Here is an 8963-nt window from a genome sequence, read left to right on the forward strand (position 1 = left end):
ACAGAGAGAAAAGAGTTCTATGGAAATTTTAATATGTATCTATCATCGAGGATGATGGCTCAAGTTACTGAGCAGTGCTGGTACTGCCCCAAATTAGCTTCTGCCATTTCTGGTGAAAAGGTCAGTATCACTCTCAGATCTGCAAATCTCCAGGACCTAATTGTGTGTGCCTGCTAAGATTTTTTAAAAGCAGGGTGAGAGAGTGTGCCTTAGATGGCAGTGAAGTCCTTTCTAAATATGCAGAGTACTAAAAAAATGTTGAAATAGTCCAAAGATTCTACTATTAATGGCTACTTCAAGAATGAGGAAGTTGATGGTGGCAACTATAGTAACATCTTTTAGCTTTTTGCGATGTTCTGTTTCTGTTTTAAATCACTGCAAGATTATAGTCCAATTTCTTTTTTATTGACTACTGAGCGACATTACTTGTTGGACATTCCTGGAATCTGTTTAGCTATAGCATAACTTAGCATACATAAAATTAGATTTAACATGGACTTGGAGAATAGACTTGTGGTTGCCAAGGGGGAGGGGAAGGGAGTGGGATGGATTGGGAGCTTGGGCTTAATGGATGCAAACTATTGCCTTTGGAATGGATTAGCAATGAGATCCTGCTGTGTAGCAGTGGGAACTATGTCTAGTCACTTATGATGGAGCATGATAATGTGCAAAAACAGAATGCCTACATGTATGTGTAACTGGGTCACCATGCTGTACAGTAGAAAAAAAATTGTATTGGGGAAATAATTAAAAAATAAAATTAAACTTAATAAAATAAAATAAAATTAGATTTAATGCAGAAACAGGAGAACTGAATAGAATCACAATGATTCTTGGATACTCATAGACCTTATAAAAATATTTGATGTTAGCTGACTTCAGCTCTGACAGTGAGCAAATGTGGCGGATTCTAGAAGCTCTTACTCAAAGATGGTAAGGTCAGGTCGATGGCATGGTAATATGTAAAGAGCCTTTAAAAATCAATAATAGGTGTTCTCGTTGTGGTGCAGTGGTTAACGAATCCGACTAGGAACCATGAGGTTGCAGGTTCGGTCCCTGCCCTTGCTCAGTGGGTTAATGATCCGGTGTTGCCATGAGCTGTGGTGTAGGTTGCAGACGTGGCTTGGATCCCGCGTTGCTGTGGCTCTGGCGTAGGCCAGTGGCTACAGCTCCGATTCGACCCCTAGCCTGGGAAACTCCATATGCCGCGGGAGCGGCCCAAAGAAATAGCAAAAAGACAAAAAAAAAAAAAAATCAATGATAAAAAGGCCAGTAGAAAAGTTGATATAGGGTGTGAGCAGATTATTCAAAAGGTCAAATGACCATACAGTCATAGGAAAAATGTCCAATCTCACTAATATTCAAAGAAATGGCAAATTACAATAAGATACAACTTTTCACTAATATATTGCTAAAGATATTTTCTAATATGCTATCAGCAAAGCTCAGGAAAACAGGCACTCCTATACATGGCTGATACAAACTTCCTATCAGGCAATGTGTGTATCAGCACCTGGTGTACAGCATATTTTCAATAAATGTGTCTTTAGGAGTTCCTGTTGTGACTTAGTGGTAACGAACCCGACTGGTATCCATGAGGATGCAGGTTCGATCCCTGGCCTCACTCAGTGGGTTAAGTATCTGGCTGTGAGCTGTGGTGTGGGTTGCAGACACGGCTCAGATCCTGCATTGCTGTGGCTGTGGCATAGGCCAGCGGCTGCAGCTCTGATTCAACCCCTAGGCTGGGAACTTCCATATGCCACAGGTGCAGCTCTACAAAGCAATAAATAAATAAATAAACTAAAATAAACATGTCTTTAATGAATGAATGATTTTGTTGCTAGTATTGAAATATGTTTTTAGACATTTAGGAAACTCTTAAGTAAAAAAAATTTCCAAAACTTGACGACAGAATTTACAAATTACTATTTATGTGAATGCCCACTTTTGAAATACATAGAAAACTCATGCATTTGCCCATAGCTGTTTTGATGATGTGTCTTGGTACAACGTTCTGAATTCATAAAAACTACCACTGAATCTATATAATATGCCCGTCTTACCATCACTGGCTCCCAACCTCATGGGAGTTTATAGCACATTGCTATTGTCAGCTTGATTTTATGCCATCTTCCCCTTTTCCTGAAAATGCTGTGTGGCATATAATTTTTTAAAAATTAAAGTGCCTCATATTTAATTTTGTTTTGAGACATTTTCAAAAGGCTCATGATGATCCTCAGGATAATTGTAGACACCCTAGAGGGCGGCAAATTTAGGGCTGGGAATCACAGCTTTGCAACCATCCGTATGATACTTTTCAATAGCTTTTCACTAGTTCTGTAATGTACTCTTCCCACAATGTGAACAGATCTTTTCTGTCAATAAGGAAAGCATAATTTTGTTAATGATAGGTAAGCACCTTATTATCTGTGTTTGGCAGGCTTCAACATATTGCTGTCTTTTGGAGACAAACAGCTGTTTCCAGATGTCACTAAGGCAGGCATTACCACTGACAAAGCTTTCTCACAAAGTTATCTTATAGCAGTTCTGTGTGCTGTCAGAGCTGCTTGTACCAAAAATTCTGTGGGAGTTGGGGCCTTGTACTTTCTAATTGCTAACTGCTTTGATTGCAACCTCCTGCTCACATATTACAGTGAGTGACATTTCCATGATTCCATCTATACACATTTTCTTCTCTTATAACTACATTGCTTCAGTGTTATGACACTTTTGAACTTTGTGAATACTTGCCCAGAATTCTGACACCTCCATCAGTAGCACATAGACAGATTGGGGCTGTTGGAAATTGACACAGTGTATTTTGCTTATTCTGGAAGCATTAATTTTAATTTCTCCTTCACGGATTTCTTTATGTAAATGTAATTATTTTGAATAAGTAGCCGCTGCTTTTTGGCATTTCTCAATTATTTGGGCTAGTTTCTTATCCAAACAAGTAATTATTGTAGTAACTTCTCAGTACCAAAGGTTAATTATTATAGTTATTTCAGTGTTTTATCCACCAGATCAACAGTTATTTTGTATTTAGTAAGCATCCCAAGGTCTTTGTTGAACTTACTGATTTTCATATAGTCTCTCATATTAGAATTTGCTGGGAGAAAAAAATCAAAACTGGTAATATTTTGAGTGACTTATTTTTCCTTTTGACAAGTCTAAAGAAATTCCTTTCTGCCTAAATGCTTAGCTTTCCCTTCTGTCCCTACAACTGAGATTTCAACAAAACACCCATCATCTATGCAAACTATGAATTTGCCTTAAACTACATGTTTACATGCTACATTGTCAAACGCAGGCTTTGAAAAGAAGGCACACCGCAATTGGACACTCATGATGCTATCCTGAGAGCAATGATTGACGATTTTGAAAAATTAATCACTGACACATCCATCCTATAGATGACTGAATAGCCATTAAGATGAATGAGGTAGGGAGTTTCCTTGTGGCCCAGTGGGTTAAGGATCTAGTGTTGGCACTGCAGCAGCTTGGGTCACTGTTCTGGCACAGATTTGATCCCTGAACTGGGAATTTCCACACGCCTTGGGCATAGCCATAAAAAAAAAAAAAAAAAGAGAGAGATAGGTCTTCATGTACTCGAATGGAAAGATGTCAAAAGCATACTGTTGAGTAAAATTAGAAATCACAGAATAATATATATTAATGTATAATTTTTGTAGAAATATACATGTGTGTGTATGTGTTATGTACATACTTGTATGTATGTATATACATAGAATAAGGTCTGGATGGATATATACCAAACTGTTGATATTGTTATCTCAGAGAAGGGAAGTGAAACAGATAGAAGAATGGGTATAAAAACAGGTTTTTACTTTTTACGATATACTTGAAATTTCAAATATTTTTACAAGCCTATGTTGCTTTTGTAATTTTAGAAATATTTTTTCAACTAAAGCCCCCTCTGAAATTTGCTTTTGCCATCCCCAAGCCGGAACTATTAAATGAGCATGAGAAGTTCAGTGATAGGACTTCATTGGCCTTAAAATAGGAAGATATAAGTAAAGTAGCAATATTAATAGTTGCCATTTGTTCAACAATTATTTTGTGCTAGGTATTTTACAGGAGTTATCTAATTTGTTCCTTCTAATAACGTTGTAAAGTAAGTTCTGTTTCCTATTTGAAATGAAAAAAAAAAAAAAACAAGGCTCAGAGAGAAGTAATTGAGGCAGTTGAGCAAGGATTTCAACTTGGATTTATCTGGCTCTTAAATCCATATTTTTGTTTCTAAACACCTCAGCCTAATTGCAAGTACATAAATTGAGTTCACTATAGTGCCAGGAAGTGTTCTCAGTACTTTTATACAATACACAAGAACTCATTTATTTTTTTCACAACAACCCTATAAGGAAGGTATTATTATCATCATCACCATTGTTATTTTTATCATCCCTATTTTTCAAATGAGGAAACTGAGACACACACAGATTACATAGCTTGCCAGATGTGTAAGTGGCAGAGCAAGGATTTGAACCCAGGCAATCTTGTCATACATGCCACTACTTCTCTAGATATCATGCACAAGAGAGTCTGCTATGCTCTTCCCTATTCTCATCCCACCATCAAGGAGATTAATGAAAAGAGGAGATGTACTGGCAGAACCAAAATCAAACTTCACCAAACTAAATAAAGTCATAGCTCAAAGAAATGAATTATTAAGTATCTATATGATTCTCAGTAAGCTGTATTTCAAAATACTTTCTTCTGAAATGAAACATTCCTAATTGGAAACTCAGAATAAGTTATTGTCCTGTAAGGCATTCTCCCCCTGTTTGGAGAATATGAAACAGAGGAATTGTGCCAAACTAGAAGAGAGAAAATACAATGGGGCCTGAGAGTTCCATCATTGGTGACAGTCTTCCAGTTTCAAATAAATTTCACCTTATTCCTCAACCTGATAAAAGGCATCTATAAAACCCCCACAGCTAACATCATCCTGAAGAGTGAAATGGTGAAAATTTTCCTCCTAAGATCAGGAACAGGTCAAAGATCTCTGCTCTCACCACTTCTATTCAACATTGTTCTAGAAGTTCTTGCCAGGGCAATTAGGCAAGGAAAAAGAACTAAAAGGCATCCAGGTTGAAAAGGAAGAAGTAAAACTTTATTTGTAGATGGCTTGATCTTATATGTAGAAAACCCTAAAGAATTTATAAAATAATTACTAGGGCTAATAAGTAGTTCGACGACTTTGTCTGACCAAGACACAAAAAGCATTGTGTTTCAATACACTAGCATTAAACAATCAAAAAATGAAATTATGAAAATAATTCCGGGAGTTCCCACCATGGTGCAGTGGAAACGAATCCAACTAGGAACCCTGAGGTTGCGGGTTCGATCCCTGGCCTCACTCGGTGGGTTAAGGGTCCAGCGTTGTCATGAGCTGTAGTGTAGGTTGCAGACACGGCTTGGATCTGGCGTGGCTGTGGCTGTAGTGCAGGCCAGCAGCTGTAGCTCCAATTAGACCCCTAACCTGGGAACCTCCATATGCCGTGGGTGCGGCCCTAAAAAGACAAAAAAAAAAAAAAAAGGAAAAAAAAGAAAAGAATTCCACTGATTCCACTAGCATCAAAAAGAAAAAGTGATTAGGAATAAACTTGATCCAAGGAAATGCATGACTTTTACACTGAAAACTATAAAACATTACTGAAAGAAATCCAAGAAAATATAAGTAAATGGAAAGAAATCTTATATTCATGACTCAGAAGCCAATATTGTTAAGCTAGCAGTGCTACTCTAACTGATCTATAAATTCAGCACAATCCCTATTAAAATCCTAGCTGGCTTCTTTGCAGAAATTGACATCATAAGCCTGAAATTCATGTGAAAATGCAAAGATAGCCAAAACAATCTTGAAAAATAACAGAGTTGGAGGAACACACTTCTCAGTTTCAAAACTTACTACAAAGCTATAGTCAGTGTGGTATTAGCATAAGTGTAAATACATACATAGACATATGAAATAAAATTGAGAATTTATTTATTTATTTATTTATTTTCTTTTTTTGCCATTTCTTGGGCTGCTCCCGCGGCATATGGAGGTTCCCAGGCTAGGGGTCGAATCGGAACTGTAGCTGCCAGCCTACGCCAGAGCCACAGCAACGCAGGATCTGAGCCGCATCTGCGACCTACACCACAGCTCACGGCAACACTGGATCCTTAACCCACTGAGCAAGGGCAGGGATGGAACCCGCAACCTCATGGTTCCTAGTCGGATTCGTTAACCACTGCGCCACAATGGGGACTCCAAAAATTGAGAATTTAGAAATAAACACTTACATTTATGTTTGACTGATTTTAAATAAATGTGCCAAGACATTTCAATGAAGAAGGAAGAGTATTTTCAACAAATGTTGCACAAACAATTGAGTATCTACATACAAAAGAATGAATTTGGACCCCCTGCCTCATACTGCTTACAAAAATAAACTCAAAATAGATCAAAGACCCAAATGTAAGAGCTAATCTATAGACAACCCACAGAACTGACTAGGAGAAGATGTCTGAAACCACATGTCTGATAAGGGACTTGTATCCAGAATATCTAAACAACTATTACAATGCAAAAATAAAAAAAAAACAAGTAACCCAATTAAAAACAGGCAGGACAAAAGATGTGAATACACATTTCTACAAAGAAGGTGTACGAATGGCCAATAATCACATAAAAAGATGGTCATCATAATTAATCATTAGGGAAATGTAAATCAAAACCACAATGAGATACTTCTTCCATTAGGATGGCTATAATAAAAAAGACATAACATATATTAGCAAGGACGTGGAGAAATTGGAGCCCTCATACGCTGCTGGCAGAATGTAAAATGGTGCACCTGCTGGTAACGTAGTCTGGCATGTCCTCAAAAAGTGAAACATAGAACTACCATATGACCAAGCAGTTCTACACTTAGGTATTTACCCAAGAGAGAGAAAAGCATGTCTACACAAAAACTTTTACATGAATGTTTATAACAGCATTATTCATAATAGCCAAAAAGTAGAAACAACTGCAATGCCCATCAATTAATGAATGGATACACAAAACGTGGGATAGCCATATAATGGAATATTATTTGGCCACGAACATGAATGAAGTAGTGATATAGGCAACATGGATGAACCTTGAAAACACATTATGCTAAATGAGGGAAGCCAGTCACAAAGGACCACTTGTTGTATGAGTCTATGTTTAAGAAATAATACCCAGTACAGGCAAATTCATAAAGGCAGAAAGTGGTCCCCTAAGGCTGGGGGGTGGCTGAAGAGGTTGTAAGTTAATGCAGAGTGACTGTTAATGGGTTTGGAGTTTCTTTTGGGAGTTGAAAATAATGCTCTGAAATCGTGGTGATGGTTTTCACATTTCTAGGGATGTAATAAAAACTATTAAAAAATTATTTTTTATGGCCGCACCCGAGGCATATGGAAGTTCCCAGCCAGGGAATGAATCCCAGCTGCAGCTACGGTAATGCCAGATCCTTTATCCCATTGTGCTAGCCTAGGTATTGAACCCACACCTCTACAGTTACCCAAGCTACTGCAGTTGTATTCTTAACCCACTGTACCACAGTGGGAACTGCCTAAAACAATTAATTGTACACTTTAATGGGGAATCATAACTCAATAAAGCTGTTATAAAAGAATTCACCTTGAGTTATTCATGCAGCAGCAAAGTGTGATTAGAAGCAGTGGTACAATCAATAAACAGCTCCCCTAGACCCCCAGAGAGCTGTCACATATATTAATCCACCCAAAAAATATTTATTGAGTACTCAGTATGTCAGGCACTGGGAATCCAACAGAGAATACGGTGGGAAGGAAACTGCCATTTACATTCTAGTAGAAATAATAACAAAATCTCAAAACAGTCATTAAACTCCTACCACATGTCATACGGTTTAAAAATTTTGTATATGCGTTAACTCATTTAATCTTCTCATCAACCCTCTGACACAGGTGCCATTATTATCCTTATTTTGCAGACAAGAAAACCGAGGCTCAGAGAAGTAAAGTACCTTGCCCAAGGCCACCTAATTAGCAAGAGATTAGAAGGAAATGAGAATCAGTTTTACCTGATTTTTGAGTTTGTATGCCTTACTACCCTATAAATTTTGAATCCTTGTATTGAAATAGCGACACCAGTAGATCAATGAATTTTAGCCTTTCTTCTTGAGATATTATTTTTTCAAAAGTATTTCCTTGACTATATGGTGAATCCTTGAACAACATGGGTTTGAATTGCATAGGTCTACTTATAAGGGGATTTTTTTTTTAATAGTAAATACCATAGTACTACATGATCTGCAGTTGAATTCAAGGATACAAAGCATCAACTGTAATTCATTAGTAAGAATTTTGCTGCTAGAAAAATGAGAGGAGTTCCTGTCATGGCGCAGTGGTTAATGAATCCGACTAGGAACCATGAGGTTGCAGCTTCGATCCCTAGTCTTGCTCAGTGGGTTAAGTATCCGGCATTGCCGTGAGCTGTGGTGTAGGTTGCAGACATGGCTCGGGCCACTCGTTGCTATGGCTCTGGCATAGGCCGGTGGCTACAACTCCGATTCGACCCCTAGCCTGGGAACCTCCATATGCCGTGGGAAGCAGCCCTAGAAAAGGCAAAAAGACAAAAAAAATAAAAATATAAGAAAAATGAGAACTGATTCTTTATACATTAGAACTGTTATTATAGATCACATATATATGAAATTTGACATGCTACTTATTTTTGAAAGATTTAAATGAAAATTTACTTTAAAATTTTCAAATATTTTATGGGAAACATCTAAATTTTTTGGTGGACCTCTAAGGTAATAGAGGTGCATCTAACATGCATGTATATATGTTATATATTAATGTATATTATTATATGTAACATACACATTTAATATATATTTGTATAATATGTATCAACAGTTGCTGTAAAATATATTAGATGG

This window comes from Sus scrofa, chromosome X, assembly GCF_000003025.6.
Source record: "Sus scrofa isolate TJ Tabasco breed Duroc chromosome X, Sscrofa11.1, whole genome shotgun sequence".
NCBI lineage: Eukaryota > Metazoa > Chordata > Mammalia > Artiodactyla > Suidae > Sus > Sus scrofa.